Source organism: Rhineura floridana, chromosome 4, assembly GCF_030035675.1.
Source record: "Rhineura floridana isolate rRhiFlo1 chromosome 4, rRhiFlo1.hap2, whole genome shotgun sequence".
In the NCBI taxonomy this organism is placed as follows: domain Eukaryota; kingdom Metazoa; phylum Chordata; class Lepidosauria; order Squamata; family Rhineuridae; genus Rhineura; species Rhineura floridana.
In genome coordinates this window covers 5,700,989-5,720,252 of record NC_084483.1, presented here as the reverse complement: position 1 = coordinate 5,720,252, position 19,264 = coordinate 5,700,989, and the positions used below count along the sequence as shown (strand labels likewise).

The 19,264-nt window shown below is 43.6% G+C and overlaps 1 protein-coding gene across 1 annotated transcript in view; it reads right to left on the bottom strand.

Annotated features, from left to right (window-relative positions):
* Nucleotides 1–19,264, bottom strand: part of TFAP2D (transcription factor AP-2 delta) — a 60,465-nt gene that overhangs the window by 35,129 nt on the left and 6,072 nt on the right. The window lies entirely within an intron of this gene.

Here is a 19,264-nt window from a genome sequence, read left to right as displayed (position 1 = left end):
TATTTCAAGTTCTTTCCGTTGAGCACTGCTCATAGCCAGGTATGACCTGATCACTGCCATGATAGGTTCAGTTAGGCATCATCAGTACAACAACAGATCGCAAGGTCAAGTGTTTCTTGAAGTATACCACTTCAGACAGCAGGCGAGGATTGCACAAACAAATATATACACGTAATAGTGATTAACCAAACAGAGGTTTTTATTATATTAACAAAATGTTTCGGCTGCCGCCTTCATCAGCTGCCAACATACAAATGCTGCTACCAAGGTGACAGTTATAGAGCTTTGAGGATGGAATGCTCAGAGGGGCTTCTCCTTTGCAGAAGCTAAGTGATGCTGGTACTGTCCTCCAGGTTCAGGCCATGTGGTGCCAATGTGTCCAGAGAGTATATCCAAAGTTCTCCCTTTCAGTCAGTGGTGCTGGATCTGTTGGCATCTCTATAGCTGTTATAGAAAAGTCCAACAGGCTGTGACCCCCAGTGTTGAAATGTTTTGCAACTGCACTTTTTTTGTTAAGATTGCCAATTTGTGGTTTCTGAAGGTCACTAGAAGCGAAAATGATGAAACTGAGGTTATCATACTTTGGACACATAATGAGAAGACATGATTCATTAGAAAAGATAATAATGCTGGGAAAAACAGAAGGGAGTAGAAAAAGAGGAAGGCCAAACAAGAGATGAATTGATTCCATAAAGGAAGCCACAGACCTGAACTTACGGGATCTGAACAGGGTGGTTCATGACAGATGCTCTTGGAGGTCAATGATTCATAAGGTCGTCATAAGTCGTAGTCGACTTGGAGGCACATAACAATAACAATTGGATATGACATCCTGGTCTTTTGCATTCGATGACAAATTATATTGCAGGACCCGCAGGGTGATGTTCTGTTTGATGCCTGTCCTAGTGCTTGTAAAAGTAGCTGTGTCCCTGAGGTACACACAGGTGATACAGCGTTTGGAGTGACAAGGGTGAGACCCAGGATCGGTAATAGGTGGCTTAAGCACAGCTCTCACCAACAGTCTAGCCTCCTAATTTGAGCATTCCATCCTCAAAGCTCTGTAAGTGCCACCTTGGTAACAGCCTTTGTATGTTAGGAGCTGATGAAGGCGGAAGCTGAAACATTTTGGTAATACAATAAAAACCTCCGTTTTGTTAATCACAATTACATACGTGCATATATACATCAGTAAAAATGGTCCAAACAGAGGTAAAATGGCTCTTTGTGTTCTATATTAGCATGCATTCAATGCCTGAGTAGATGTATAGATTCATACAAGTGATACATACTCAAGCAGTTTTTCAAACAGTACTTGGAAGGACAACGATGAGAAACCAGATGACTAAAATGTTATCAGTTATTGGCGTTTGCATCATGTACATTCAGCTTTTTATTATATTTATAGCAGTTATCAGTGTGTCATGAACCCTATGGAGAACTCTTGGCAGAGTGGAACAGAGGTGGAGGAAAACTGGAATCCAAGGGAGGGGTCCAGTTGTCTGCAATGCGGAGGGGGTGGAACTGAGGAAGACCAGCAGTTTGCCCAATGACAGCCAAACTCCCAAGACACAGGCTATGGCAAACCCTCCCATCATCCTGCCATGGCCCCAGATCTGCCTTCTGCCCTCTCCCAGTGCCGCAGGAGTTGGAAAAGTGGGACGAGATGAAGCTTGGAGAAGAACTGCCAGACAAACTGCACCCCTGTCACCAAGGAAGCATCGTCATCTGGGCGGGCATGAACAGACTGAGCCCGCTCTTCAACCTCCCCATAGGAAGGCCCATTTACTGGCCCAGTCCCCATCTAGGAAACAGTTCTAGTGCAAGTAGTAAGCCCACTCCAGGATTACTTAAGGGGTCTCAGGGGGCATGTCAAATTCTTGCGACAATGTCTTCACTTGAATAGCCATGCCTAGCTATGCTGCGTAGAGACCTAAGCTGATCTATGTACCTTCCTAGAGTTACGTTTCACACTATAAATAATAGAGAAAAACACATCAGTGATGCAGAGTCTGATTCCAAGTAGTTGACCCAGGACTTCATGATTCTTTGAAGCAAAGTTCATAGCCAGCATCTTCCATGGATTTACACAGTGTAAGCCACACATTTGAATTCTCAACACATGAAAATACTTTTATGTTATGTTCCCAGAGGTGGTATTTGTTAATTTTTATAGTTCCTGTCATTTTCCCTTTATACATTTTGTTTTCACAATTTTAAAACCACGATTTCTGTATTGATGCCTAGGGCATTCAAGTAGATAATCAGAATTTCTCCCTACAAAAGTCAGTTCCCCAATATCTCCATCGCATTGTGTGGAAAAGGAGCGAAGCATAGCCTGTGCAGAGAGGAGCCACTTTCCCCCTCACTGGCTTGATTTTCAATGGCTGGGGACGCCAGGGATAAGCAGCTGGGTTAAGCTTCCACTCCAGGGATGTCCTCAAGTGTACACCTTGGCTTTTTTCCAGTGTTGAAATATGTTGCGCATCACCCCAATCTCTGACTGGTGAGAGAACTCCAGGGGTTCCTGCAATTGCCCAGGGTTTGGTTTCCTTGGAAAGAAGGTGAGCGGAATCTGTGGTGCTTTTATGAAATATGATTTATTTATTTACACACGTTCCAACCTGAGTTTAAAATGGAGGGGCTTGAAGCATCAGCAGTCCAACAGATCTTTCTTTTCCAGCAAACTTATAGGAAGCACCCTAAAGCCATGGTGCAGGGAGGCAGCCTCTCTGTGTGTCTTCAGTTCCCAGCCTTTTCTCTGACTCAACTCAAAACACAAGCCTCTCTTAGGCCCCATGAGGGGGGGAGGGCTCTCCTGAAGAGTTTCAATAACAACGGGATTTCCCTGGCCCAGTTAATGGGCATTTGATAGCCCCATTAGCTCACCTGGCCACTCTATTAGACTAGCAAAAGAGGCTCATCTGACAAGTGGAGCAGGTTTCTCCATTGCAGAGCCCAGCTCCAAGTTCAGGGTTCCAGATCAGAGGTTGGAAGGAGACTCATAGAAATCTATCTCAACCCCTAAGCCCATAACACATATAAGTGAATGGACTCCATTGATTCTGGGAAATGTAAGGTCTACACATGAAGACAAACCTGCCCTCCAGCACTCATTGTGGGTAGTTCAACTCACTCTAATAGGGACCTCCTGGGGAAACAAAATCCCTCCCCCAAAAACTACTACTACTATCAGTTGTAACTTGTTTTTTATTCATTTTTTGTTAATTTGTTTCCCATTTTTCAAGACATAGGAAGCTGCCTTATACTGTGTTAGACCATTATTAGCCTGACTAACTCAGTACACTAACTAACAGCTCTTGAGAATTTCAGCCAGGGATCTTTCCAGGCCTACCTGCAGCTTCCAAGGATTGAACCTGGGGCCTTCCACTTGCTCTACCATTGCACTGACAGATTTTGTTCTCCATGGCTCTGATTGAGTTCCAGGGGACAAAGTAAACAGGTTGCAATCTGGGACAGGGAAGGACTGGGCACCATGCACCCCTGCCTCCATGGACAAAGACCACATATATCTGTATCTACATGCCTATATCTATTTGGTCAGTAGTGGTTTTATGAATTGCCATGACCTCAAATGAAATTATGTGCATTGTGAAATAGATTTTGCCAACAGCCAACTTCAACAAAGTTCTGAAACTCAGTTCCCTTAACAGATGTGAGCATTTTCAAAGGAAAATATAATGAGATTTTGCTTCATGTTAGAATTCTTAAGTTTCAGAAAAAAAGTTATTTGATTTTTCTCCCCCACCCCCACAAATTGTACCTTGTACTTTTTACCATACATGTAATTCTAGATAAATAATACTCCTCCTGTGTATCCAGATTTCAGTTCAGTCAGATAATGTGTAAATGAGGTTATTTATCTTGGAAAGTACAATTTATTTCAGCTCTTGATATGTTTGCTTGTAGGCAGGTAGAGAATTACCTGGAGCTATAGATCTTTCTGTTGCAGTGCAAGAGACAAAGTTTACATTTTGCAAACAATGAGGATACACAGCAATGCAATATTAATATTTCTCTTTTACAATCCAACCCTTATGTACACAGACAATTTGTGCTGAATAAATAATTGCTCCTTTAATAGGAAAAAAAATTGTTCCCACCTGCTTTATCTTTTTCAGTTCAGGGTTTATCATTCAGCAAAAAACATCAATTCGGTAAACAGAAATGCCTCAGTATTCTTTCAAAATGAAACTGACTTGCAAATCAACACCATTTAAAGCAACACTGAGAGGAAACAAAATAGAGTATTGGAAACAATAGCCAGGATCAAGAGATACTTACTTGAAGGACACACCTTGAGCATTTTGAGATGCCCAGTGGGATTTTTGACATTTCAACCTTGAGTGGCAAACCCCCACATGCCACATTGCAAACTACTTTTGAAAGCTCTTACCATTTCAAAAGTGATGGGCCTTATGGTATGGGACACTGCTATTTGACAAGCACAGGTCCAAAGTGGCACTGGGCATGCAAAGCTAGCTATATGTTTCCTTGGATTTTGGCCAATGAGAATAAATCACACTTCTCTGAAAGAAGGCAAAATATGGTGGGCGGAAGCAATTCACCAGTAAAATCCATTACCTATCCAGTGACATAAGGACATGGGGCCAAACTGAACTTCCCAGTGGAACATAAGGAAATATGAGGCAAGGTCTGTTCGATTGTTTCCTGCCTTATAACTTAAGCTTCACTGATGTTGGAAGTGGGGCAAGAGCAACTCCTGTTTTGTTCTTTTGTTCATGTTCCAGAAGGGAGATAGAGTTAGGGTCCTCCAGATGGCTAGGCTTGACTACCTTTACCTGTAATGCTCTGACTGACTTCCTTCCGTCCCAGACAGATATGCTTAGGGAAGCTTATCTGCCTCTCCTCCTCCCACCCTTTCCCCCTCTTCTCTTCTTAAGCTGTCCAAGAGAGAGGAGACACCTTTGTCTCTGCTCTCTTTCTCCTGAGCCATGAGGGCAACTCCCAAGCCTGGGCATTGCACCTCCAACTTAGTTAGTTCGAACTAGGTATGCCTTTCCTATCTACTACGTATTTCTATAAATAAAGTAGTTTTTCTTATTTCACTAAGTCTTAAGTCTCAATGATCTCAATGCAGGGTAAAAGTCTGCCACTTAGGTAAACACACACACTGGCATACACACATCTCAGACCATTGACAATCTCTGCTCATTTATTCAAATCTACATAACAATTGAAACCTTCAGAGTACCAGCTGCACAGCCCTCCCATTGAACAAAGGGAACACCTGGCTGGGGAAGGAAGAGCAAGCCTGCCAGTTCTTGAGCATCTCCAGGTCTGCTGCCCTCAGCTGACTCTTGAGGTCCCCTCACTGCCCTTGTGGTTTGGATTCCCAGCTTCCCTTTTGTTGCTGACTTTTGATACTGCATTCATCCCCATCGTTCTTAACTATCACGCCCCAAGATGCTTCCAAAGTTGCTCAAGTGCCATACGAGCATAATTAGCCAAAAGTTTGGGCAAAAAAACAGGTTTTATCTAATTGTATTCACCATGGGATCTGCATCCCGGTGGCAAATCTGTCTGCCCTCCCCCGCCCCATCCTATATTATCTATCTAGAATACATTGTGTGAGTCAAGTCAGCATTTACCAACTTCAGGAACTTTGAGTCTTTATGATTTATGTTTTGAATCAGGGGTGTAATCATCCAGGGTCTCAGGGATGAGACCCTTTACTTTTTTGGGAGCAGGGTCCCAGCAGAGTCCCTATGTCTCCAGCATACTATGAGCTGATGAGCATGAAAGTGGAATGTGTTAGCCACTGACAAGAGTCTTCTAATATGCTCCTTTGTCCTTTCCTGCTGACTGGAGCCAATGAGAGTGAAAGGAGGTGAGTTAGCCACTGAGAAGACTCTTCTCTGTAGCTAACACACTCCCCTTTCATGCTGATTGACTCCGAGGGATGTCTGTTGTTGTGGGAGAAGGCATTCACAAGATATCATTCTCAACCCAGCAGTAAAAAAGGGAGGGCTGTGGTTGTGACTATCATGAAAGGACCCTGCACTTCTAAATTTGCCACTACACTACTGGTTTTGATCCCTAACTCTGAAAGCCAGAACTATCTATTTTTTAAAAAAATTGAAACCAATTCAGTCCTGTCATTGCATGATTCCCGAGCTACAATCCCTGCATTTTAAACAATAAGAAAATTACTCCATGAAGGACTCATCCAATAATTTGCCATATGCTCTAAACATTATCCAATAAAACACTGGTGTAACCAAATCTTTAACTTTTATCCTAAAATCCTAGCTGGATTCAAAGTTGTGTTGCATGGATTTGCATCGTACTCCACATATCCAAATAATTATGTTGAGTTCTAAATATGCATCCTTCTGTCTGGTAATCTTTAGATGGGTTTGTTTTCATGACAACTGGACTTCAGAACAAACAATTCTATGCCACCTATTCAGAAATAAGTCTAGTTGTGTTCAATCAACTTACTCCCAGGAAAATCTGGAATGATTGTAGTCTAAATTTTTTAAAAAATTAGAATGGTGTTTGTAAAATATTCCAAAGTTAAATTTGGCATGACACAAGAGAATATATCATGAAATGTGATGTCCAGGGTTGCAAGCCTATGAACACTTAGTTGGAAGTAACCCCCACTGAATTGTGAGATACCTTTCTGAGTCAGCTGCGCAAATTCAGATAGTAGCACTACAGTAAAGGGTGGAAGAAAACATTATAAATGGCAGGCAAAAATGTGAACCCCTTCCAGAGGAGGATGTATGCCAAACACTTCTAGAAATTGCACCGTTGCTTCACCCATTCATTGCCACCTGTTCACCTGACCCATAAGCCACACTTTCTCCTAGCCCAAATTTGTACAAAAAAGTAGGTAGACACGTGTAATGAGACCACATATATGGGGGGGGGAGGATCTGTGCTGCTCCCATCCAAGTTTGCACAGACTCCGAAACCTTCTATAGTGCAAATCACAGATCATAGAATCGTAGAATTGGAAGGGGCCTATAAGGCCATCAAGTCCAACCCCCTGCTCAATGCAGGAATCAAACTTAAAGCATACCTGACAGGTGGCTATCCAGCTGCCTCCTGAAGGCTGCCAGTGTTGGAGAGCCCAGCATCACAGAGCGGGGAAAGCACGCACAAGCCTGGACACAAGCCTGGGTTGCAACCTTGCATGATGCCTCTACACCACTGGTGCCACTGATAGCAAAAGAGTATTTTGCTATTTGTGGAGGCTATCAAGGACTGGAAACAAGAGCACTGCTCCCTTGACATGCGATCAGGTGCAGGACACAGCACGTGTTGCACAAAGAAGGGATTCATTTAATTTCTACCAAACCTCCTACCATCATTCATGATATCATTCCAAGTTCCAGTATTGTGTATGAGGGGGGGAAAAAGTTAATTCTCACTTGTTGGGACAAGGTGGAAGACAGTTGGGGGAAGGAGAAACATGAATGATGGAGATTTATATAGTAAGGAACAGTACAGAGGGATTGAAGAGAGAAGTGCCTTCCTTCTTCTAAATTAAGACCAACTCTTTAAGAACATAAGAAGAGCCTGCTGGATCAGGCCAGTGGCCCATGTAGTCCAGCATCCTGTTCTCACAGTGGCCAACCAGGTGCCTGGGGGAAGCCCGCAAGCAGGACCCGAGTGCAAGAACACTCTCCCCTCCTGAGGCTTCCGGCAACTGGTTTTCAGAAGCATGCTGCCTCTGACTAGGGTGGCAGAGCACAGCCATCACGGCTAGTAGCCATTGATAGCCCTGTCCTCCATGAATTTGTCTAATCTTCTTTTAAACCCATCCAAGCTGGTGGCCATTACTGCATCTTGTGGGAGCAAATTCCATAGTTTAACTATGCGCTGAGTAAAGAAGTACTTCCTTTTGTCTGTCCTGAATCTTCCAACATTCAGCTTCTTTGAATGTCCACAAGTTCTAGTATTATGAGAGAGGGAGAAGAACTTTTCTCTATCTTTATAATGAATATAATGCTCTGATCAGTTTAGTTGCCTTCTCCTAATCTATAATATGCTTTTTGAGATAGGGTGACCTTGAATGCACACAGCATTCTAAATGTATCATTACAACTTGTACTGATATTAGAGCAATACTTTGTGATTTCATTGGTAGTATGTAAGTATCACTGTTAAGTATTTATGTGCTGATACTGTTGGCCTGGGCCAAAATCCAGATTTTTTCTCTCAGCGTGTCCAAAAGTGTATATTCGCCCTGTAAGGCATTTCAAAATAATTCTTGGAATGACAAAAACATTGACCAACGTTTTAAAAATATTTTTGTAACTGCTCTTTCTGCCCACCAGGAGCTGCAAGTAGAGAATATTGTTGTGAGCATGGGGGTTGGAATGGATGATCCCTGTGGTCAAAGCATCAGCTGTCATCTCTTCTGTTGGACAGTAGATCATCTCTAGAAGTCCTTTCAACCTTGTGTCCTTTAGGTAGTGTTACTTCACATCAGTGTGCTTCACGCAAGAACTTTGCCCTTCTGATTCTGCGAGTCATATGCAGGCTTGATTGTCCTCAAGTATTCTGATAGGCTCTGGTTCAGATATGCCCAAGTCTCCTAGAAGCTTGCGTAGCCACAGCATTTCCTTGCATGCTTCATCAGCTGATACGTACTCAGCCTCAGTAGATGAGTGTGCTACAGTCTCTTGCTTTCAACTTGTCCAGCAGATAAGTGACTGCCCATAGTAGAACAAATTTCCACTGGCTGACTTGCGATCTTTGGTGTCTCCAGCCCAGTCAGTATCAGCATATCCTAGAAGCTTAGGATCTTGAGTAGCTGATAGCTTTAGTTTTAAGTTTGCAGTGCCTTTCAGATATCTTGCCACTCTCTTGACTGCTTCCCAGTCTTCCTTGTTTGGCAAGCTGGTTTTTCTGCATAGCCGCCACATCTGGTCTGGTTATTGTGCTGATGTACAGGAGTTTCCCTATAGCTTGTCTGTACCTTCCGTTGTCTTCCGAGGGTTGATTGTTCTGGTCTGGTTTCAAGCATCCTACTTCCATTGGTGTAGGTGCTGGATGTGCATCCTTCAGTCCTAGACTCTCAAGTAGGTCTTGAACCTTTTGTTTTTGATTTAGAAGAAAGGACCCATCGTCCTCTCTTTCAATTTGTATTCCAAGGTAGTATGTGATGTCGCCTAGACATTTCACTTCAACTTCCTTGCTTAGATGATTTACTAACTCTTGTTTGTCTTGTGGACTCTCATAAGCCAGTAGTAAATCATCTACATAAATCAAAATATAAGTCCATTTGTTGAATCTGCTATACAGGCATTTGTCTGCTTCGCCTCTTTTAAATCCTTGTTTCAAGAGCATTTGGTTCAGTTTGTCATTCCATGCTCTAGCAGCTTTTATTTCTAGATGCTCTACTTGCATCGTCTTCTTGGCAGCGACACTCAGGAGTGTCCTGATTGTTGCATGCTTGACTACAGTTTCACTGTCTTTCCAGGTCTCTGGCTCTGAAAGTTCATCTGCTCTTGCAAGGTAGGACAGTCTCAGTGGAGGTACACCTCTGTTGGTGCAATTAGAGCGTCTTGGTACAGGATTCTCTGCTGCCCCTTCTGGCTATGCAGGTTCCCCTTCTTGCTCTGATTCTTCACTGTCCTCCAGTGCTGGCATGTTGCTGCAATCTGTAGTACTGTATGGTATTTCTACTTTGTCTTCTTCACTGTTGTGTCTTGGAATGGTGCCCCTTCTGGTTGGAATGTACCTTGACCTTCATCAAACTAGACAGCTCTTTGTATTTCAATCCTTTCTGTTTTGGGATTTAGGATTCTGTAGCCCTTTTGTTTTGTAGAATATCCAACGAAGATTCCTTCTTTTGTAGTGTTGTCTAATTTGGTTCTCTTCTGGTGTGGAATGTGACCGTATACTTTTGATCCAAATACCTTTAGATGAGCCAAACTGGGTATGTGTCCATAGTATAATTCGAATGGAGTCTTGTTGCCATTCACCTTTGTTGGCAAACAATTCTGTAGATAGGTGGCAGTATACACTGCCACTCCCCAATGTTTCTGTGGGAGATTGGCATCTTCAAGCATTGATCTCACCATCTCAATAAGGGTTCTGAATTTTCTCTCTGAGACGCCATTCTGTTCTGGGTTGTGGGGTACAGTGGTCTGATGCTCAATCCCATTTTCACGCAGAAATTGCTGGGTAGCATGAGACATGTATTCCCCTCCGTTGTCAGAACGTAGAATTTGTGGCTTTCTCTGAAATTTAGTGGTCGCTATTGCAACATATTCTTTGAGTTTCTGAAGCATTTGCCCCTTCTCTTTCAGCATATAGATTACAGTGAATCTTGAATAGTCATCAATAAAACTAACAAAGTATCTATTTCCACCATCTGAAGGAATTGGCATTTCACAAATGTCGCTGTGAATCAACTCTAGGGGGCGCATAGTCTTCCTTTCACTCTGCTTAGGAAAACTTGGTCTTGTCCCTTTAGCCTTCACACAGCATGTACATCTCCCCTTTTCTTGGCAGGGTTCAATTTTCATGCCTCTTACTAAATTATTCCTTTGCAGGGTGCCCAAGCCTTCTGTGCCATAGGTGCAAACATGACTTGCTACAGCAGTCCTTTACAACATTAGCTTCTGGACTTTGCTAATCAATTTCATACATTCCCTTTCTCTTAGTAGCTGTGCATATAATTACACCATCTCGAGAAATTGCGCAGGAATCTTGTTCAAGTAGCACTGAACATCCTTTATTGGTTGCCTCACTGACTGAGATCAAATTATTAGAAATTCCTGGAGTCCAGAGCACATTTGTAAGGTAAATCTCTTTAGTACCACTTGACATCTGGCAGACCAGCTTTGCATCCCCTTCGCCCTTTATGGGCACTTCCCGTGAGTCAGCAACTTTGACTGAGCCTCCACGTGGGGTCAGAGTTTCAAATAGGGTCTTCGCATTTATCAGATAACCACTTGCTCCTGAATCTACATAGACTTTATTATTATAACATTTTTCAACATGAGTTACTTGTACACTGTTGGCATCTTTCTTGTCTGTCTTTTTAAATCCTTTATTTTGTCCTTCAGACTTCCCTTTCTGGTTGCACTGATTTTTTAGGTGAGTTTCTGAACCACATAGAAAGCAGCGTTAGCATATTTTGATTGCCTCTTTTGTACTCCAAATCTGCATATGACTGGCAGTCGGCCAGGAGTTTGTTTACTAAGGAAAGAGGAGACGCTGTCCTTTCCTGCAGCAGCGTTCCTTTTGCTCTCCTGAAAGAATTGTTCTCTCACTTCTGATATAATTTCATTTAAAGTCTTTTTCTGTTGTTGCAATATGAGGCAAAAGGTACTCATGGATTTTGGGAGGGAATCTAGAAACAAAGCAATCAGTATGGGCTGGTCCAGCCTTGTCCCGGCTTCTTCTGTTCCCTGGGTTAACACCATAAATTTAGTGAGGTGTTCTTCAAATGAATCATCCCTCATTTGCAAATTAATAAGACTTCGTAACATTGAAATTAAATGCCCTTGGCTTTTTGGCTGGTGGTTAGACTTCAGTGCAATCCACATCTCTCTGGCATTCTTACAATTTATGATCAAAGGGATTTGCGAGTTACTCACACATTTGACTATGAGGTCCTGAGCTTTTTCGTCTTTCCCCGTCCAAACTCTCTTTACTTCCTGAGAGGCTTCTGGTCCCGGTTCTGGATCTCTGATCACTTCCATCAGCTTCTGTTGCTTTAAGTGACTTCCCATCCAAAACTTCCATAGCTTCCAGTTTCCAGGTGAAAGTTTGTTGAGGCTTAGCTGTTGTGCCACGGTAGCCATCCTTAAGAAAGAGGCTTAACTCTTTACTGACTAAACTCCGAAGGTCTTTACTAGCTTCCTTGATTTGCAACACAAAAGCTCTTTTAATTACTCAGATCTCCTTTTGCATGCCTGGGCCACTTAACCTGTCGGAGAGTCACGATGCTGGGAATGGAGATTTCTGAGTGAGCCTATATGTGTGTTTGAATCTTTGCTAAAGATTATACCTTCCCTGCAAATTAGTCAGACAGAGACTTTAAGCTTTCAAATAAGAAATAACTACTTTATTCTGGAAGTACATACTTGATAGGAAAGAGTCCTATATCTAACTAACTAGCTAAGTTGGAGAAACAAACACTGAGCCCAGTGCTTGCCTTCATGCTTGGAGGAGAGGGAGAGACAAAGAGAAATGTCTGCTCTCCCTCTCAAGAGAAAGAAGTAAGGAGAAGGGAAGGAACTGTGATCAGCATCCTTTGCATATCAGTCTAGCAGGAAGGAAGGGGCAGCAGGAGGTCAAAGGACAGGTATAGCCTAGCAACCAAGAGGTCTCCTCTCAAGCTACCCTTTTTAACCCCATGCAGCCTCAACCCACAAGTTGGAGTTGAACCACATATTCCAACACTTCTGTGGGTTTACTCTTCCTTGTGAGCCACCCTCCAACATTTCAGTTTAACTACGAGAATTTCTAAAACTGCTGAAATTGGAGCACACACAATTTACCTCAACTTTTAGTTCCTTCAGGACATGTACATGGTTTCCCATAATTTCTATATTATGAATGTGCACATCTACATGTATAAAAGACTGCAGAAAAGCAACCTTAATGCGAGATTGAGATTCTTTTTGTGCAATGGTTTAATGATGCCCACATGTGCTCCTTTGCATTACCAAAACATCACACAAAAGAATCTCAATGCAACCACACGTACAGTTCTACCCAGATTCCTTTGCACCTTTTAAAAAAATCAGTGTACACACACACACTGGTAACGTAGAGCAGGGTAGAGACATAATGGAATTGAAGCTATAGCTGAAAGTCATGAATGCACAGCACTCTGTAGAAAATTTCAAATTAAAAAATGGAATAGTGAAGGATTCTTAATGTACTTGGCTAGAGGCTGCTGGTGGCTGCATGCCAGTGGGTCAGTGGAATCTACTTTGGGTTCTCATCCAAACTTTCAAGGAGCTGTCCAAGGTGCTTAGGACATGGAGCCACCAGTTGCCACTGCATTTGGTTCTCTTTCAAAAACAGGTCCAAGTAATTCACAAGCCAAAGATGTGGGGGAAATTCGGGAAGCATCCCTAATTCAATCACACGAATCTGCACCCCAAGACCATGGCCTACAAAACACATTTGCTTTGATGTAAATAAAGCAGCATGTAGAGTGGAGGAATCCCACTGATTCCACTGTAATTTGCTTAGGATCAGAATGTTAGTGTTAGTTACTAGTGTAGTGGCAAATTCAAAGTGCAGGGTCCCTTCTTGATAGTCACACCATGCCCCCTGGATTCACTGTCTCTTCTGCAATTACAGAATTATAGAACCAGAATAAAACTGCTGTATGCATAAGCTCCCCCCCCCAAAAAAACCCTCTCTCTCTGGGAGCCAGAAACCTTTCAATTTCAAGAATTCCAAAATGAAGCCAAGTGTGGGACGAGGATTTGGGAGACCAATGTACTTTGCCATGAAGCTCACTTCTCACTTACCCTAGGAGCCAATCAGCATGAAATAAGAGCTCTGTGTTAGCTGCTGTGAAGGGTCTTCTCGGTGACAGACTCATCTCCTTTCACTTGATTAGTTCCAATCAGCAGGAAAGGAGAAGGAAAAATGTTAGCCAAGTGAGAAGACTCATTTAGGGACCCTGTTGGGACCCTGCTCCCAAAAGGTAAAGGGTCTAAGACCCCCTGCACCCTGGATAACGACACCCCTGTTGTTAGTGTAGCCTCAATGTTGCACTATGCAGTGGAAGTAAATCCCATTTGTTTCAACTGGATTGCAATTGCTATCTAGTCCCTTATACCCCCTGTCATTATTGAACTGACCGAAGATGCACTAGTTTTATTGAAACGAATACCTCTATTTTAATCACATTCCTTAAAACATAAGATAAATCCCATTGATATTCAACGGTCTTAATTCTGCAATCTAGAGAAAGTAACCTGCACCTAAATCCTATGAACATCAGTGGAAGGCAATCAATGGGATTTAAAACTACAACCCTATACAAGTATTTGAGGGGGGAGGGAAGCTCCATTGAACCAAGTAGGACTTTAGTTTGAATAAACATGGATGAGATTGGGCTCCATATGTTTTTATGTGTATTTCAGTTCAATAAATTTATGCAGGATTTAGCATGGCTAGCTTTTCCTGGATTTTCCCCATGCAGTGTCTTGTAAGACCTGCATTTGGGATTGCAGCCATAAACCTTCCGCGCCGATTGCCTCATATTCTTCTTCGGCCAGACAAAGCAATGCAACTCACACAACCTGTTATACCCAAATAGTTGGGATGTAGCTGATTTACGTCCCCCCAAAAAAGCCTGGATTCGAACAGATTTAGCAGGATCCAAAGGAAGTTAGATTCAACTCAGGCTGCAAGCACTTGGTAACAATCCCCCAAACACAGATGGGACTTGTTTCATGGAAAGCATGCCTAGAATTCGGCTGTGCATCCCACTGAAAGCAACGGAAAGGGATCGATCCGACTAACCTCTGACGGACTGTGGTGTCCATAGCGTTGAACCGAACGGACTTCCGAATAACTGGGCACGGCCATAGAAGTGAATGGGAAACGGCTTGAAATGCTAATCTTCCATCGTTTGGAACTGGATTTTTCCAGACGCTCCCGTGACAAACTTGTCCCGAGCACGGCCAACTGTTCAGCTCCTCGCTGCTAATCTTTCAGCCAAGCCAAGCACGACCCCTCCCCGGCTGTATACGCTGAAAACCCAGCAAGGCATTAGCGGGTTCCAGCCTCTCCCTTCGCCTGTACGTTTGCTGAAGCCTCATTCATGAAAGAGCCACCCCCCTCCCTTTATTGTTAGGACTCCGTTTGAAATCAGCTCGGCTGGAGCTATTAATTAAACAAGCGCATTAGGGCCTTTTAAACGGGACTCAAATTGCTTGTGGAAAAAAAGAGAGACAGCGGCGTTAATGACACTACATTAAGGGCAAATGATACGTATTAGAGGATTATCCAGATTTGGGCAGATAAGAGCTGAAGAGAGGGGAGGGAATTGGAATCTAACGGGGCGGACGGAGAGCGGCTGACAAGGAAAGATCGCCGAAGTGCAGGGGATTCGCCAGTGGCTCCTCGCGTTGCGTTCTTTTTACCGGAACGGCACGGCTGAAATCACCCGGCCAGAACTGAGCGCAGCTCGGCGCGCCTAAACCCCCGCAGATGTTTAGTAGGACCCGAGGGCCCCTAATTGCGCGCTGGATTCTGGAGCGGCTCTCGCGGTTATTGGCTTGGAAAAAGTTTCAATGGGGCGCCGTGCCTCAGGGCTAGGGCTTCAAAGGGAGGGGGCGGAAACGTGGAGATCTTTTTTTAAAAAAACAACAACAACAGCACGTGAATCTTTAGAGGGAAAGAAAAGCCATTGTACTCTGGAGAGGGAGGGAGAGACACCTTGGAGGCGAGAGAGGAAGAGAGAAAGGCGGGGAGTGGACCTTGAGGTAGAAGAGAGACCTCTAATGGAACAGATCTAACAGAAAAGACAATTTCAACAATAATAACGAAGAAGAGCCTCTTGGACGTCCTTCTGTTCGAATATATACAGCTATATTGTTGTACATAGGATCCGAAATGTATACTCACTTGTGAAAGCACACAGAATCAAGCCCCATTTTAAAACACGAACCAAACCGAGAAAGCAACAGAACAGAAATAATGACGCAGAATTAGAACAGTGAGTTGGTGCAGTTCCCTGACCAACATTGTAAGCGTTACTCACTAGGAACTGGTCCGGACTCATCTTCGCACCCGGTTGACTTGAGGCAAACTGCTAGTCTCAGCCATTCCTTCTAATTTAAGTAAGAGGGTAGTAGCACCAGCCTACCTTGCAGGTTTGTTGTAAGGATTGCTGGCGAATGTAGATAATGCTTTGAGGGCGCTCTGGAAAAACGCTGAGATGCTAAAGACACAGGCCAGCACAAACCAAGTATTTTAAGCCACTGGTTCGAACAGAATGGTTAATCACATGTTTTGTCATGGAAATTAATTAGATTTGAAGTTCGAGCTTCTCCTGCATGTTTACTTGGCAGTGAGCCTCACTGAGTTCGATGAGCTACGCTCCCAAATCAAGGCTCAAGGATTGTGGGAGTGTTTCCTACATATAATTATTTAAGGAATAGCTGTGGTGATATGATAGACCGGCCTTATCTTTCCATGAGCTGATCTGGAGAATATACTGCCAGATATACTAACAAAGTCCCATTGGGTTTTACCTTCTGCTTAGGCGCTTACAGTAAAACAAACGGAGGCTCGCTCATTCTTGTCCCATCTGGTTTCTCTTCCTAATTCCTTATTCTATACCCAGGATGAACAGGGTCTTTTCTAACACGACACATGCGTCGTGATATTTTCTGCCAGAATGTACGCAAAACGCAAAACTTGGAGCTTTCTTTTTTTAAAAAAACTTTGCTCTTAGATATATTCCCTCTAGAGCTTCATTCCACCCCTTGCTTAAAAAACACTCCCCGCATCGAATGAGTGGGTCATTAGGCGGCAGTTTCATCATTAAGTACCTCAAATTAAAATCGCAGATCAAAGGCCCACGATCAAACCCCGGATTGGAAGTGATAGGCAGCGCCTTAAGTAAACACGCAAAAGGCAGAGAACGGCGGATCCTATTGGGTAGGCTGGTTTTTGGTGACTGATGCTCAGACTTTTAAGAGCCTTTTTATTTATTTTTTTAATCAAATAAGAGCTGACAATGTTCCTAGCTTCGCATTAATGCCTCAGCCTTCTCATGTCAGTCACCTCTAAGCGATTTGACAAACTCACGATCTCTGAAAACGGGAAGAGTTCAGATCATATTAATTCCCCAAAAATGTTTTGATTCAAAGTAGTTTGTATTTTACGTTGCCAAGGGCAATCGAGAACGAACGAGTACGGATAGCCCGGGTCCTCTTTTTCTCGTCAGGGCCCAGAGGCGATAGCAGTATTTAAGCTTCTGAAATTAGCCTGGGGCAGGGGAAGATGGATGATCACAAGGCGAAACAAGAGCCGGGTGTTGGTGTTGTTTTAAGTTTGCCATCTCATAAAACGACACAGGAGGGCCAAGGGTCACCGCGTTGTCTTTTGGTTTTTAAAGGACTCCAAAAATATTTAGTGGGGAGGCTCAATTATTTACTCGTTCCAAGGTAGACTTGCCTATAGTAAGCAAGCAAAACAGACATGACTTCAAGAGGTGACGAAGCTGGTTCCAGATTGATGACTGCAGTTTGGAGAGAGATCCCTAAAGCAGGAAACTACTTTCTAAGAAACCACCACGAAAAAGGGAGGAAAGCTGGGGTGGAGAAATGGGGGGGGGAGAGGAAGAAAGAGAAATGTTTCTTTTTCCTGCCCCCCTAATTGAAAATGGCCCAGGACTGAGGCTTGTATCTTCGGGCCTGATTTCTTTTGAAAGGGCCGATCTGAATATTCAACTTTTAAGGCAAAGCTGCACTAGTCTGTATGTACAACATTAATATGATCTCTGCAGAATTTGGGCCCTCAAAAAGATTACCATATCAAAGCAGGGCCTGCGGCTAGAGAAGCTATCGATACGCTCGCAGCAGGTAAAGTAAAGATTATTGGTTGTGATGGCACGAGGAGTGCAGCTCCGGGCGAAATCCTGCACACCATTAACTGGAAGTGATAGCGGTGGGAGCTGGGCCACCGGATCAGGGGAAAATATTGGCTCTAGCTGGTAATTAGCTGGCCAGCACCTAAATCCTGCAGTCCCCACCCCCACCGCGCCCACGCCAAGGCCCTTCTTCTCATTAAAAAGCAAACGGACCAAATCAGGACACTCCGAATGTCTCAGCTGGGACAGGCCAGGTCAGAGGCGGCGGCGGCGGCAAGAGGCTGCTTCGTGGGGAGACGGGGCTTGGGCTGAGGATGTTGTTCCAACGCGGGGACAGGGAAGAAGGAGCGCTTTGTTCATTTTGGAAGAACAAGAGGGCGAACTTGGCTATAGGGGTAGAAGGCCCGTTTTGAAACAGACGTGGGCTTTTCTAGGTTTCCCTTTCTCTGTGGTTTACTCTTTCACACCTGTGATTTCTTCAGGCCTTGTCAGTTTCCCCGTCTGTTTACTTCTTAGCGTTTTCTGGAGCTAAATTTTCTCCTTTCCTCTGTGCTGCCTTTATGAAATTCGCTTTTTCTCTCTTCCCTCGTGTGTCTTCCTGGAGTCGAATTTCCGCCCGCCCGCCTGCCTTTCTTTCTTCTTAATGCCCTATCCGTCCCTCAGTTAATGACGCCAAGCATTTCAAATTCGATTATTAGAGAAAAAGAGGCCTGGTTGTTCTTTGCGGAAGGTTCCACAGAGCTTAGGCGCGCAGGGTGTCCTGATGACTACTAACAGGGGTGAGCGTGTTTTGACCTGACAAAATATTTATTATGTATTGTGAGTATGTATTTGAAACCTATAGGTGTCCCTGACTTCACCAAGGGATGGGTGGCTCAGGGTGCCGGAGCCATTTAGCTCTTAACATTAGTCGAGAAGCAGACTTACATTTTCGTTATGGATTTCTTTTACTATTCATCCTCAAATCCTTGAATAACTCCATCGCCTTTTGAATATCAGAGGAGATGAGGCGGGAGAGAGCAGACTTTCTTCACTACAATCAGTCGCTCGGGTAAATGGAAGCTCCTAGCCAAGAGTGCGCGTGGAGAGATTCCATCAACTGATTTAAGAAGGACTCCATAAGAAAAATCTCCTTCAGATGGGAGATCAAAGTCCAGTCAAGCAGTACAGACGCAGCATCCCAGCTGATGAGAACTCAGCTTTTCCCGTCTCTTACGTAATGATCCAGCCCAAAGACAAGCCGCGCTTGCTTATCATCAATATCAACCATTTCCAAGAAACGAAAATACAACCCTCCTCCGATGATGAGGAAGAGGGAGCTGATTGCAAGAGAAAGCATAAGATATTGTTAACATATCCCATGTGGATTATTCCAGAGAAATGGGCCTTTGTTCTACTTCCAGCCATGTCTAAAATTATTTTATTTTGTTTTTCGTCGCCCCTTCTCCTATTTCTATGAATCTTGCCCACGCTGCTTTTCTATTTAACGGCACTGTAATACCACACATGACGATGATTCTAAAACTCAAACTGGAGAAGGGAAGTAACCACTCCAGTGAAACGGAGAAATGTGAATTTGGGACGATTTACGAATATTACACTTTACAGTGGACAATTCTCAGACCTAGATCGAGGTGTTACTTAAAAAGACAATCCACCGGTTTATACAGAGCCAAGCCCGTA